Below are 16,213 nucleotides of genomic sequence, written 5' to 3' on the forward strand. Positions count from 1 at the left end.
GTCAAACTGTCATTGTGACACCTTGGCATTTTGAGGGTTGACAAGGATGAAGGAAACAGCACACTAATCAAAAGAGAAAATGTAGCGACGTCAGGCTCAGATGTAGATTTATATTACTGAATTTTATTATGTTTCATTTTTTTTTAAGAATGGGCTGAAAAGACATCAAAATCTTCCAAGCCGAGCCTACTACAATCACATTTCTTTCCTGGTCACAGGCATAACTGATGTGTAACTCATGAAAGTTTCACTTACGCAAAGAACAAAACCGACGCTAAAGATGGAAAGTTTGCTCCATTGTTCCGTCAGGTTGTGGCTGACTCCTAGTGACTCTATGGATAATAGCTCTCCAAGCTCTCCCGTCTATTGCTTCGTTATCCTATTCAAGTAGGAGCATCCTGATAGCTAACAATTCTTCATCTATCAACACCATGTGTTATCTGCTCTTCTCCTTATATTCAACTTGTCGAATATTATCTTTTTCATAGATACGTTTGGTCTCATGATGTGTCCAAAGTGTGATTGCTTTTGATCTTTTCTTTTTTTAAAAAAAATCCTTCTTTCCAACGAACACTCTAGCTTGAGTTCCTTTAGCATTGCATGGTTGGTTCTCTTTGCTGTCAGAGGAATGCAAATCAGCTTTCTCTAGCATCGTAGTTCAAAGGAGTCAATATTTTTCCCTCCTGCTTTTGTGCAGAATCTAGCCTTCTTATCTGTACATCGTACTAGGGAATAACACTGAGTTAACTTTCCTGAGTTTATCTAAGCCCCGGTGGGGTTTTTCCCCCTCATTTTTCTGTGAAACTCTTCAGCATACCAATCAACTTCGCTAATTCTGGAGCCCAGAATGTTATATCTGTCAACTAACTCTACTGTTTCATTATTTACCTTACGTTCCTTCAGTTTTCCAATTGACATCATCTTTGCTTTGCTTTTCTGACCTATTAAAATGATCATTCTTCAGTGTTTGCAACCAGAGGAGTGTCACCTGCTTATCAGATAACAACTTCCCTCCTAAAATTTAAGTTCTTCCAGACTTGTGGCCATTATGATGTACTCACTATGTAGACTGAACCGGTATGACCAATCTTTATGGGATTATGGGACCTTTTCTAATTCTGTTCTCTCTCTGTCTCTCTCTCCCCCCCCCATATTTATTGTCACAGGGCCTCTCATGATCTTTATTATTTTCACACAGATGACCTCCTTTAAGAGCTCTGTGGCTATTTCATCCATCTCTGGGGCTTTCCTGGCTGGCTCAGGAATTCTGGGAGTTGAAGTCCACAAGTCATAAAAGAGCCAAGGTTGCCTACCCCTGGTCTATTGAGTCCCAGTTCCTGACACTGAAGCAGGTTTCCTCCCTAGAATTAGAAGGTGGTTCTTTTTTGGCCATGTCTTCTCACTAGAAATAGAGGTAACAGTGTCTTGCTGGGTCCATCCAGTGACTTGAAGGTATCTGCAGATACCCTTCTGTTGTATTTTACCCAAACTATAAGATATCCTCTTGCAGGAGATGTTGTCTTTCTGATCCTAGAAGAGAAAATTTTAGCCAAGTCTTTTCAGTATAAGTGGCTTTAACTCTTAATGATATTTGAAGTGAAATTCTCACTGTTGCACTGTCTTAAATGTTTTTCGGGTGGAAAGGTGAGACATACACTAAAAAATGGTATTCCCTACATACTTTCACCCATGCACATACACACATAACTTGGCTCTTGCGGCAGACCAGCTCAAAGTCAAGAGTTTTGCCCCTTCTGTTCCAGGTTCTTTGGAATCCATCCATGTTCTTCATTTTCTGCAAACTGAGACGGAGCGAGAAGGTGCCAGAGAGACCCAAGAACCGATACTGCAGGATCAAAAGATGATTCAGGAAGAGGGGTGGACAAACAAAGAAACAGTTCAGCAGCTATGAGACAATGAGCTGAAAATAATGCACAGTTTTGAATGGCTTCTCCATTCTAGTGGTGCACAACTCCATGAGTTTATGGGAGGTGGGAAGGAAAGTTGAAAAAGTGCAGAAGCTGCTTCCACATTAATTATAATCACTGGTTCAAGATATGTTAAGATATTGCTTGTGGCTATTCCAGGACCCTGAGAAATTCTTTCATGCTACAAGATTCTTGCTGTTAACTTAATTAGTATTGCCTCTGAGAAATGAGAGTTTCATCGTAGTGTCTGCAGGATACCGTAGGCCACATAACATGCTGTAACCAAGGCTTGATATAAACAGCTCTGAATCCCAAGAAATTCCATAATGGCAATAGCAGTAGGCACTTTGACTTATACACCGCACCATAGTGCTTTTACAGCCCTCTCCAAGCAATTTTACAGAGTCAGCATATTGCCCCCAACAGTCTGGCTCCTCATTTTACCAACCTTGGAAGTATGGAAGGCTGAGTCAACCTTGAGCCTGGTGAGAGTTGAACTGCTGGCAGTCGGTAGAATTAGCCTGCAATACTTGCATTCTGACCACCACGGCTCCTATGTATGCTATTTCATCCACTGTATCTATAGACAACAGCCCTCTATCCATGTTTTGATTTTCTCAGGGCACGTTTTACTACATCTGGAACTGCACGTACGATTTTTTTTTACTCCAAAGCAACCACCAAATTGTTGAGAAAATTCCTATGTTATTGGAGGAGAAGCAACAGCAGTGTCCTGCAGCAACAGCTAATCAGTCCTCTAGTTTGACTGGGTTATGCAATGTGTATCAGGAAACCCATCCTCCCTAACTTCCATTGTAAATTTAAATCCACAGATGTGACATCTTTTTTGGCTCATGTTTAATTAGCCAACTTTATACTATTCTCACACCCTTCTCCAACGGTGGGAGTTGTTGTAAAACACAGGGAGGCTCAACTTAGACCTTACAGTACTTACAACGATTCATTTAATGATTGTTTGAAGTTACAGTGGCACTGGAACAAATGGCCTATGACTGTTTTTCACACTGATGACCATTGCAGCATCCCCATGGTCACGTGATCAAAATTCGGAGCGGGCGTGTATTTATGACGCTTGCAGTGTTCCTGGGTCATGTGATGTCCTTTTGTGAACTTCTGACAGGCAAAGTCAGTGGGGAAGCTTAAGAGCTTAACAACCATATTAGCAACTGCACTGATTTACTTAACAACTGTGGCAAGAAAGGTAAAATGGGGCAAAACTCGGTTAACAACTGCTGTCAATGCTGCTAACATTGAATGTTCTTGCTTTGACAAAAGATGAAGAAGCAGCTATTTCATATGTTAAACTTGTGTGTTACGGTTAAAGCTAGAATTAGTTATTGCTGGGAGGGAGGAGGAAGAATGTCGCTCAAGGCCATTATGAAATAAGAGAAGGTAAGAATTTGGCGGGTTGTCTTAACAGAAGGGAAAACTGACCCTTCAAATTAATTGGAGAATGTGATTAATGACAGCAATGAAAAGGGGGAGAATTGAACTTAACAATTATGCTAAGGGGAAGGGGAATTCAGACTCCAGCTTCTCTAGCAAGGATTGCCGATGTTATAGGGCTAATAAAAGACTTTTTAAGGTAAACAATGCCTCAGAGTCCTTTGAAAAGCTCATTCCATTGGAAACTTGACAACTGCCTTGCTAGCAAAAGAAATTTGGGGCTCAATTGTAGTTGTAAGCCGAGGACTATCTGTACAACCTAAGATGCACTGAATCTCACTCAGGGAATCCACATGTTACGTTTCAGCAAGTCACAGTCTAGTTAAAATGCTGCCGCACACCACATTTTTTTTCTACACAGGATGTTGTGATTCAGGGTCAGCCTGTGGGTTCGGCAGTTGGGTTGGACGACTCAGAGGAGAAGGAGGGGGGGTGTTGAAGAGCTTGCTGATGATGGCCTTGAGGCTCCGCAGAGCCCTCAGCCAGGCCCCTCCCACCTGGTCACGATGGAGACTCAGCTGTGTGAGCCTGACAGCGTGGATGAAGATGACCCACAGCTGGCCCTGTTCAAGGACGCCCGACGCAGGAGGCAGTCAATCAGGAGTAAACAGAGGAAGGCAATGGGGCACCTCGGAAGGAGGCAGAGAGAAGCCACGCCCTGAACTGTATAAAAGGAATGTGTGGGAGGGCTGGTTTGCTGAAGGCAACAGCTTGAATAGTTCCTGTTTCATAGCTCCTGTTTCATGGTTGGTGTCTTGTTTTGCTCTGTTTTATGTTAATAAATTTGGCAGGCTTTATTCCAGCCTCCTGCCGTTTGTAAAGGGGTTGTCCCTGCTTTTTCTGCAGGGCCGGTAGCAGGCTGGTACAGAACAGATGTGAGGGTATGTTCCCTCTATCCTGGCTTTCCTTGTCCACCTTTGCTCTAAGCTGGAGCAGGCCTTTTCCTCACATAGTAAATACTGTAGCCTCTGCGTCATTTTTATTGCTCCTGTTTTGCACTTTTTTCCAGTCTTCGCATCATTTGTCTGCTTTTAAAGAGGGTGTTGTCCTTTTCCTACTCATTGCTTTTGCTATTGTATTCAAGTGGACTGTTGTGGATCCAGTTTCCTAGTGTGGGTGTACAGTTCTTTCCTGCAGTCCCGGAACAGCATTTTTGTGAACCCTACAGTTGCTGTGTGTTCCCACTTAATGTTGCTTAAAGTCTCTTGTCTCTAGAATATGCTTTGTGATTCTGTCAGAATACAACCCAACTTCCTATTTTTTTAAAAAAAAATGCATCAAAAGACAAATTGCGGGAGAATGTTGCCAGAGAGTATAATAAATTCATGAACACTGTGAGTGGTTAATAGCTTTACAAATCACATTGAGGGAAAACCAAGAACCTATTTCAACACCTCATTGGTTATCTCTGTTAAGCCAGCAGTTTCCATATCCTTCCATTTCTTCCTTTGCACGTGTTTGTTTTTATCAACTGCAGTATTTTAGCTAAAATTATTATTTTGGACAATATGATTATTAATTTTGTTCAGGAAGGGAACCAATACCTATTTGGCATGCACATGAGTTGATTGTAATACAATTTCTTTACAAATATTAAATCACTCTCACTTTGGAAGAATTGCCTCTGAACACCTGTTAAATATAAATTGCAGAACATCATGAAAGTGTTTTTGGAATATTATTCAAGTTAAATGCAGTGTAAATAAGGAAATAACATTATGATTTCCTTTATGTCACTAAACATAGTTCGTAATATTTTTTTTTTATTTGTCCTGGAATACTTGATACCTGATCCAGATTACAAGTGTGGCTTTAATCTTATGTTCATTAATCATTTTTATATCAGGTAAAGATGTGATCAGAAACTCTTTTTTAAGAAAAAAAAAGTACTCTAAGGAGGTAGCAACTCCTTAATCTTTTGAATTCAGATGAGATGGCAGGGTGAGGTCTTCCGGACAAAAGCTCAATAGCCCCAACAAAACCTAATTGCATCCACACTTTGTTTATTCCATCTTTGACATCTTCAGATCACACCTTCATTGTGATAACAATGCAATCCTCAATAGTGTTAAATCCCACTAAACATAGACATTATTGGGCGAGACAGACCAATTATTATTATTATTATTATTATTATTATTATTATTATTATTATTATTATTATTATTATTATTATTATTTGGAAGGTACCTTGGAGGTCATCTAGTCCAACCCCCTGCTCAGGCAGGAAACCCTATACCATTTCAGACAAATGGCTGTCCAGTCTCTTCTTAAAAACTTCCAGTGTTGGAGCATTCACCACTTCTGGAGGCAGGTTGTTCCACTGGTTAATTGTTCTAACTGTCAGGAAGTTTCTCCTTAGTTCTAGGTTGCTTCTCTCTTTGACTAGTTTCCATCCATTGCTTCTTGTCCTGCTTTCAGGTGCTTTGGAGAGTAGCTTGACTCCCTCTTCTTTGTGGCAGCCTATGAGATATTGGAACACTGCTATCATGTCACCCCTCGCCCTTCTCTTCGTTAAACTACACATACCCAATTCCAGCAACCGTTTCCTATATGTTTTAGCCTCCAGTCCCCCAATCATCTTTGTTGGTCTTCTCTGTACTCTTTCTAGAATCTCAACATCTTTTTTACATCGTGGTGACCAAAACTGGATGCAGGATTCCAAGTGTGGCCTTACCAAAGCATTGTAAAGTGGTATTAGTACTTCATGTGATCTTGATTCTTTCCCTCTGTTAATGCAGCCTAGCACTGTGTTGGCCTTTTGGGCAGCTGCAGCACACTGCTGGCTCATATTGAAGTGATTGTCCACTAGGATTCCCAAGATCCCTCTCACAGTTACTACTATTGAGCAAGGTACCACCTATACCAGGGGCAGGCAACCTTGGCTCTTTTATGACTTGTGGACTTCAACTCCCAGAATTCCTGAGCCAGCCATGCTGGGAGTTGAAGTCCACAAGTCATAAAAGAGCCAAGGTTGCCTACCCCTGACCTATACTATACCTGTGCATTTGATTTTTTCCTGCCTAAATGTAGAACCTTACTTTTTTCACCATTGAATTTCATTTTGTTAGATAGCACCCAGTGTTCGAGTCTGTCCAGATCCTCCTGTATCTTAAGCCTATCTTCTGGAGTATTGGCTATTCCTGCCAGCTTGGTGTCGTCTGCAAATTTGATGAGTTCCCCATCTATCCCCTCATCCAAATTGTTGATGAAGGAATGATTAGGCATCATCATCAGAAGCTGTCTGGATAGGTTAAGGCAGGGCTCTTCAAACTTGGCCCTTTTATGACTTGTGGACTTCAACTCCCAGAATTCCTCAGCCAGGCATGCTGTTGGTGCCTTTCAATATCACAGGTGACAGTTGTGATCACTGGATTTCCCCCCCCCCCTATTTATAAGAGCCTTGGTGGAGCAGTGGGCTAATGCCTCCTTAAGTAACACCAGCTGCCTGCAATTAGTGCAGGTTCGAGTCCCACCAGGCTCAAAGTTGACTCAGCCTTCCATCCTTCCGAGGTAGGTAAAATGAGGACCCAGATTGTTGGGGGCAATTAAGCTGACTTTGTAATAATGCCGCTTGGGGGTGTGTGTGAAAGCCCTAATAAGCAGGCATATATACATAGAATGAAGGCTACTGCTAAGTTTGTAAGCTGCCCTGAGTCTTCGGAGAAGGGCGGGATATAAATGGAATAAAAATAAAAATAAAATAAATAAATAAAATGCAATAAAGTCCATTCAGATATTCAGAAAGGATCATATTTTAAAAATCTTTATTAAAATTTATTTATTAACATAACTCTAATTCTGCTTTATAAATCAGCGTCCAAAGGGCAAGAACTACCAAAATAAGGAGAGAAATGAAATATGTGTGGTTTCTATTTTAATGTGATTATATCCTATTTGCATTTTATAAATTTGAATGCAAAGCAGTATACAGTTATTCTTTGAAGTCTATTATTTTGGAACAAGCGGGATTCTTTTAATGTGTAAACAAAAGAATATATTACACAAGCATGCAGACAAAAATGTACTATATTATAGAGGCGCTTGTAAGAAATGTGTGCACAGAAATGAATATATTACAGAAACATTTGTAGAAAATGCTACATAATGAAAGAAATGCATGTATAAATCTATATGATTTAAAGAAATGCAAGCTATAATGGAGTAAACTAAAACTAACATGACTTTAAACTGAGCACAGGTGTAAAATCTTGGTCTTCCCCATTTAAGAATACATGGAACTTTATGTTGACAGATGACAAAGTATTAATTAATACACTCAAAATGTAGCAAACTTAAATTATATAAAAACAATTAAGCCAAGTGATAGCTTGCAAAAATTCTACGTACAGAACATGAAGCCAGCCATTTGCTTGCTAAGCTTTTTAATGAGGTATAAGAAATGCGGTAGTGTTTTATCTTTGTCATTTTGTATGCTCAGCCCATCTTTATTTAGAAACTAGTTCATCTTTAGGGCTTTCATCTCTACCTTGAAGTCAGAGAAAAACAAAATCCATGGAAGATGTTCAATAGAAAAAGAAAAATAGCACTGAAGCAGCGGAGTACCGGTTAAGTGGATTTTGGAGATTCCTAATATATTCTCTATAATGAGCCTACTCAATCAACTTTGAGTTACTTTGCAGGCAAGTAGAATTAACTCAGTTATAGACACCCAAAAGCAAACACATGCTCAGAAACATAAAATTCAGTTCTAATGAATTGATCCATTAATCTTTGGATCCGCTACAGAATATACTCATGTTCTGGAGAAAACCCAACATCTACTATAAACGCTGATTATACTAGTTTAATGTTCTGAAAGTCTGCAAAATGCACTTTTTGGGGGGGATGAATACAGTTGAAAGCAACCAAATCAGTTCTCAGCGACATTTGGATTTGGTGTTTTCAGATGTTAGAATTCCCATGTTGATTTTGTTATTTTTTTCTCCTTATTTTTATATTCCAAGTTTTTGAGAAAGTGGTAGGTGTAGACTTAAAACAGGGGTCTTCAAACTTGGCCCTTTCATGACTTGTGGACTTCAACTCCCAGAATTCCTCAGCCAGGCACGCTGGCTGAGGAATTCTGGGAGTTAAAGTCCACAAGTCTTAAAAGGGCCAAGTTTGAAGACCCCATGACTTAAAACATTTCAGCTTTTCATAGTCATTAAAGTGCATCTGTTGGCAAGGGTCATCTGAAGACATTCATAAAAGCTTGGAAAAATGTTTGGCGGTGGGGGCTTTATATAGGATTTTAAGCTTTTGGAGGGGAAACTGAGGGAGATATTGATGATACGGTGATACCCCACAAGTAGGTAGAAGTAATTTGGGAGTTCTTGATTTGGGGGCTGTTTGGCCAGTGAGCAGAACTTTGAAGGGTTTCATCAAAATGACAAAAAAGCAACACTGTGTTCTCATGAGACAAGCTCCACCCCTTCCGTATGTGCCTGTGATACCAGGATGTGCATACAAAACTTACAAAGTGATAGTATATTTCTGCTTCCATCATTTGCCTCCTTACCTCCTTGCTGTCATCTCTGGTGGGGAGGTTCCTGCTGTTTCAAGGCTATAAAACCCCTTTTTGATGCTGGCAGGAGTTCACCTGGCCAATTTCCACTTTTCTGCTGATTTTGCAGAGTTCTTAAGGATTCAGAAAAGAATTAGAGGCACATGTGGATTCTGAACAACGGGTCGTGGTAAATAAACACATACCCTTCTCTCAGCTTGACCATTAGGCCATTTTGGACTCCCCCCCCCCTTTTTAAAAAAACAAAAAAAACCCTTTTCTTTCTTATCCTGCTTTTCTAGAAGAATTCCAAAGATCTCACACAGTTGAGATCAAGTGTGCAAAACCCTTGTTTCTAATGGAACGGGACAAATTTACATACAGTTATAATGGAACGGGACAAATTTACATACAGTTAGTGACCAGCGTCTAATGTGAAATAGGCTGTTCTGATTATTTTTGTAAAACTGCCAAACTGGTGATAGAGTGTCATGAAATGAGAGTTTCCCCCCCCCACCCCAGCTTGAGACGCTACTGAAATGACCCTAATAGTCACCTTTGCACTGCAAACAGTGCTTTGCTTCTTGGGATGGTTATGTGTCAAGTTCACAGTGTTTTGGATTGAAACATTCAGACCTAAAAAGCAAAGAAAAGCTGAAGTAAGATCATAAACACAGTCATGGTTTCTCTTCACAACTGCTTCACTTAATGACCAAGTTGCCAGACCCAATCATGCTAAGTGAGAACTAACTATATTACTGTAATCTATAAGGTCGTTAATTTACCCAGCTTTCTCTGAATGGTGGGTGGTGTTTTTTCTTCTCCTCTATGGATTTTTATTTGTTTCATAATTTGGAACAGCAATAATCTTTGTCTGGTGACAAATTTAGACTAAAAGATTTATAAAGCCAAAAGACATTCAGTCTGATATACAGTACAAGCTAGATTCTTATTACTTTAAAAATGCTTCACTTGGTTTCAGTTTGATGCTATGGGCAGAATTACCTGAATCTTATTGCATTTCATTTGCTTTGCAAATCTGGATCAATCAGTGCTAGAAATTGCTCATCTAATCAGGAGATGATTACATGAGCAGTTTCTAGCACTGATTGATCCAGAAGGTAGAAAATCTTTTTTAGAAGCAAAATTGCTCTAGTAGCTCCAAAATTTTACTTTCAGCCTGAATTGACTTGACTGGTTTTACCCAATGGAAGCAGAGAAACAGAAATGTGATTTAAGGAATTTTTCTTTCTCTGTTTGTACTGTACTTATCCCTATGGGTATTTGAAGTCATGCAGAGATGTAGGTGCACACCTGTTCAGATTGAGTCACATCAAATACATGGTCCCACAAACACATTAGCACACATTCATCTAACCTGCTAAATAGGAAGCTTGCTGCTTGTTTACAAACATACATACAGTACATACATACATACATATGTATATGTATATTGTATGGAACATTTTCAACAATGGGGAGCATTTCGGGGTATAAAACTACTCCTCAACCCATCAATGCCACTGGTCCTCAATTTACAATCATTCAATTAGTGACGGTTCTAAGTTACAATGGCATTGCAAAAAGTGACCTACCATCAGTTTTCTCCGTAGGACCCTTGCAGCCTCACCATGGTCACATGATCAAAATTCGAGCACTTTACAACCGACCTGTATTTATGAAAGTTCAGTTGCACTGTCTCTGGATCATGTGATCAGCAGTTGTAACCTTCCCAGCTGGCTTCTACCAAGCAAAGTCAGTGGTAGCTTTGCTTAACAGTCATGTTTCACTTAACAACAAGTGATTTACTTAACCACTGTGGGGGAAAAGGGATAAAACTCGCTTAACAATTGCCTTGCTTAGCGATGAAAATGTTGCACTTAATTGTGGTTATAAGTTGAGGATTAAGTGTATGTTTTATCTTTGCTTTGGTTGATGCATTGACATTCTCTTTTCAAGTGAATTTTGCTATGCATAATATTGATTAGATTGGGGGATATTTTTTTGCGTCTTTCCCATCCAATCTTAAATTATTGTTTCCTCCAACATGAATCTCTTCTAGCATCTGCCCTTCTTTTAGATGTCCTCGTGATGCATGAAAAGATTGAAATAAAACTTTTTTTTCTTTTTCTTATGATGTATTTTGTTAACAAAGAGAAAACATGCAATACTGTATGATTTCTACAGGTACAGTACTGTAGGTATAGATACTTCTTATTTATTTATTTATTTATTTTATTACATTTATATACCGAAATGTGTTGATGTGAAAACTTAATTTAATTTAATTATTTCATAACATTTAATTATTAAGTTTGTACTAGTTGTGCCACAGAAATCTTTCCTGGAACAATCAGTCTCATTGCTCATTTGTCAGGATTATTGTTATTCTAAACACTACCCAAGTGTGACAAGAACATGCTTGTTGGTAATTTCCTTTGTTAATGCTGTTGAATATTCTTGCCAGTATTTCTCCTGGTTGCAATTTTCCATCTTGGGGAAAAATTGGAGGTTAATGAACTGTTTCTCTCCCCACCCCAGCAAAAATATTTTGTAGTTTCTTGATTTTGGTTGCTGCTTGGTAAAATATATTCTGTTTCAACCTGACTATATTACGCACATTCCTCAGAAATGATTGACATTTCATTCTTTGACCTAAATGAAGTATTTGATATTGATATAAATATTCCAGTATTTGAGGGGCTGCCATAAAGAAGAGGGCATCACGTTATTCATCAAAGCACCAGAGGGCAGGACAAGAAACAACAGTTGGAAACTGATCAAAGAGAGAAGCAACCTGGAATTAAGGAGAAACTTCCTGACAGTGAGGACAATTAACCAGTGGAACAGCTTGCCTCCAGAAATCATGGGCGCTCCACGAGATTTTTAAGAAGAGGCTAAACAGAGATGGTCCAGCTCTGATCTATTCTAAGTGCTATAGAGCCACAGAGGATTTTACTTCAGAATTTCTCTGGGTTTTTTCCTGCTTTAATTATTGCCATTTATACAATGAGGAGGAGACTCATACTATACTCTGGTATCAGGATTGATGTCCTTTAGGTGCATCAGACCACAATATACACCAAGGGTGTCCAACTTTAGCAATTTGAAGACTTAAGGACCTCAACACCCAGAATTCCCCAGGTAGCATGGGTGGCTAGGGAATCCTGGGAGTTGAAGTCCACAGGTCTTAAAGTTGACAAGGTTAATCACCCCTGACGTATCTTGTCCATTCCCTGTTGACTTTTCAAAAACATATTTTCCTGGAAAAGTAAAACTATTTTGCAAGTCCAGAAAAAGTCACTACTTGTTTAAGGAGTTACAAAGTCCATGCCTATTTCAGCTTCAAATCCAAAGCATAACCCATCCCTAGAATACAGTAGGTGCTCTGCCTGAATTTACCTGATTATCCAGTCTCCAATTTCTGCAAGATTTAATCGGGCATTCATACCACGGTTTAGAAAATGACGGCAGATATCTTTTGACCAAGAGCTGATTCTCTTTTCCAGAAGATCCTTCATTAGAATCTTCTGCCACAGGTTGAAAAGGACAAAGTTTTGAAAGTCAGGACATTTGGATTTTGAATCTCTCTGTGCGGCTCAACATTTCAAGATCACTTGAAAAGGGATGTTTTAATCCTTACTAAAGAAGGACAAGGATATTATCTTTTATGACCCCACTCTTTGCTTCTCCATTAAGACTGATGTTATTCATTTCTCTTGGATGTTCTATTTCATTATTTTAGGATTAGTTTGATTAGTTTAAAATTCTTTTTTTAGATTTCCCCTTAGCTACACAGAACCAGTTGGGAAGAGTACTGCATTTTAAAAATATTTTTCCTCCATGCTTTGATAAAAATAAGTTATTGCCTGATCTGTATATTATTAAAAAGTACTCAAATACTATTTTTATTGCAATTGTATCTGTTTTCTTATACTGACGTATATACGCTTGTATGTAAAAGTCAGTATTTTGTAATGCTTTCTTTGAGAGAAGTTACAGGCTCCAAAATCCAAAACTTTATCCTTCTGTAAGTGCTTAATGGTTGATTTGGAGGTATATTTTGGACTGTTACCTTGAATTCAACCTCTTTTCAACATTAATTTAAATGCTGCCGTTTATTATTTTTTTACGAGCAACTCAGGTAGCGAACATATCCAAAAACATCTTCTTCCTCTTGTTTTCCCTACAGCAACAATCCATTGAAGTAAGTTAGGCAGAGAGAGAGAGTGACTGGTCCAAGATCACCTGGCTGCTTTTATGCCTAAGGTGAGAATTGATCTCAGAGTCTCCTGCTTTTTAACCTAGTGCCTTATTCTCTGTCTGTCTGTCTGTCTGTCTCTCTCTCTCTCTCTCTCTCTCATCATGAGACATTGCTTTGTATAAAAAAAAATATCTTTGCTAAAATTGCCCCAAACTGGTTAGTTCTGTAAACAGAAGACACTGGTTAACTGATATTGGATAATTGTGTGTATACTGTATATGACATCTATATTCCCATAGTTATCAGATCTTTTCTTTGATTTCATAACAGAAGTAATCTTGTAAAATAATGCAAAAGGAATTCTTGATAAGCCTGAAAGCATTTTGGAAGAAAGTGCTTTGCGGATTAAAGAAAAAAAATAAACTCCAGTCACAATGCTCAAGGTGCATTTGTTGAACAGTGGATGAAACAGTTGAAAAAAATAACATCTTGCTCACCATTTAAAATTGTACCATGCATCATACAGAGGCCATGCCCACCCCAGCTCCGGCAGTGCAAAAAAAGTCACGATATGTCACGATACGCGGCGAGTTTGACACCTGTGATGTATAGGATATGTCAGGTTTTTGTTTTTACCAAGTGTTTTTTTTTAAAAAAAATAATGCAGTTTGACTATGGGTGTCTAAACATTTATATACAACTATACCAATGTGTTTTACATTCTTGAAAGTGGCTCTGTAAGCTACAATTTCCCAAGGTCACTTTGATGAAGAAAGCTGCCTACATTTCATATAGTCATGGATATATTTTGCCATAATTTGTTGTCAGTAAAGACATTTTCCCCTGTATTTTCCACAGAGGAACAAAAAAAGAGAAATAAAGGTTTGCAGATGATATGTGATCCTGACTTTTTCATATTTCATTTGACGGGACACAGTAACATGTCATAGTGAATTTCCAAAATATGCGTATATATTAGTGCAACCTAACTATCACATACCTCACGGCTCACTGAAGTGTCAGAAGAATTGTTCGTTTTGTGGAAAGCAAAATAAGTTTTGAAATCACAATTGTGACAGGTTTTATTTTAAAGGTCTATCAGCAAGAAACGTATGTGTGTGTGTGTGTGTGTGTGTGTGTGTGTGTAAAGGTAAAGGTTCCCCCGAGAAATATATATATAAGTCTGAGATGGCAAAATCTAAAATAGACTTGAATTGGTACACTACCTATTATGGAAATGATAGGCAAATATACTATGTATAATAATCGCATGTGTTTGTGCTCAAATATATGGAATCAGTTCTACTGATCAGTAAATCCATGTATTGTTACACTGCCCGTTGTACCATCTATGATGTCTGGCACTCGTAAACCCAATTATCAGAAAGATTTGTGGTCTTTCCTGATCAAGAAATTTTAACTGTCTTTCTGCAAGTCCCAGGTTAGACATCCATCCACTACAAAGGTTGCCAAGGTTCTTGCAGTAACTATGACTTGTAAACACCAGGTAATATCTTCTTATTATTATTAACTGCTTCACTTTTTTAAAAACTTTTGTCCCATGCTTTAAATGTTAAATGTGTGCTTTGTTGTTATTTCTGTCTTTTAAATTCAACACTTGTGTTTTACTGGTCTGAAACTGTAAATAATGCAGTTCAAATAATAATAATAAAAAAACCAGCCACAGGCAGTATTTTTGTAGCCAAAGCCCATACTGTTTTTTATAATGCTGTTTTGACTAAGTCAAGGCCAGAGAGAATATAAAGGGACTCACTGTAACCACTAGAACAGGGCTTCCCAAACAGGGGTGCGAGACGATATTCCAGGGGGTGGGAAAACTTGGGTTTGTTTTTTTTTAATTCCATTTATATCCCGCCCTTCTCCGAAGACTCAGGGCGGCTTACAAGCTTAGCAGTAGCCTTCATTCTATGTATATGCCTGCTTATTAGGGCTTTCGCTCCCCCCAAGCGGCATTATTACAAAGTCAGCTTAATTTCCCCCAACAATCTGGGTCCTCATTTTACCTACCTCGGAAGGATGGAAGGCTGAGTCAACCTTGAGCCTGGTGGGATGCGAACCTGCACTAACTGCAGGCAGCTGGTGTTACTTAAGGAGGCATTAGCCCACTGCTAATTATAGTGTATATGCATAATTCGTTGCTGTTATTTCGAACTTTTGTAAGGGGTGCGAGAATATATCAAAAGCGTCCTAGGGGTGCCGGGTATAGAAAAGGTTGGGAGCCGCTGCACTAGAAGAAATTAGGTGGAATGTTCATCTTTAAAAAAAAGAAAAGAAAAATAGCTGTTGTGTTAACCTCATCAGAGCTTTAACACAAACCACCTTAATATATGGGGCTACAAAAAAGTTATAGACTACCTAAGATCATAGAATTATCCGCTCCAAGATTATGACTTGGAATAACTAAACTAGAATATTCAGTCATACTTATAAATAAAGGCAGAAGAAAAAAAAACCATTAAAAAGGTTCCCATGGAAATTTTTTTACTTCGGCTAACAAAACGGCTATAAATAAACCTGAATCTAAAAGATAAGGTTAGGTCAGAATATGTAAGCCCAGTGAAAAGATTCCGCTCACCCCACCCCACCCCACCCCTTCGACAGCATCTCTCATTCCATAGTACAGGGGTGTCAAACTCAATTTCATTGAGGGCCGCATCAGCATTGTGGTTGCCCTCAAGGGGCCAAGTGGGTGTGGCCTGGGTGGGCGTGGCCTACTGGGTGGGCGTGGCTAGAGTGTGTATGGCCTACTGGGTGGGCGTGGCCAGCTCTACATCATTCGCATCAAGGGTGCCTATGGGGGCCTGGGCAGGAGTGGAACAGATCTGAGGGTCTCTGGCAGGCAGAGGGTCTCTGGGCCAGGGCCAAGGCAGTGGGGGGCGTTCCCTCACTGTTTCCAGGATGGCTTCGCGGGACACATGAAACCACTTCGTGGGCCGATCCGGCCCCCGGGCTTTGTGTTTGACATGTCTGCCATAGTAGGACAAGTTGCTTTTAAGAGTCCTCTGTCTTTCTAATTTGGTGTGTAGGGCATATGGCGTGTCTGCATGAGCGCACGAAGGCTTGCATTCATTTGGGAACAGGATAGAAAAT

Source organism: Vipera ursinii, assembly GCF_947247035.1.
Source record: "Vipera ursinii genome assembly, chromosome: 2".
Lineage (NCBI taxonomy): Eukaryota > Metazoa > Chordata > Lepidosauria > Squamata > Viperidae > Vipera > Vipera ursinii.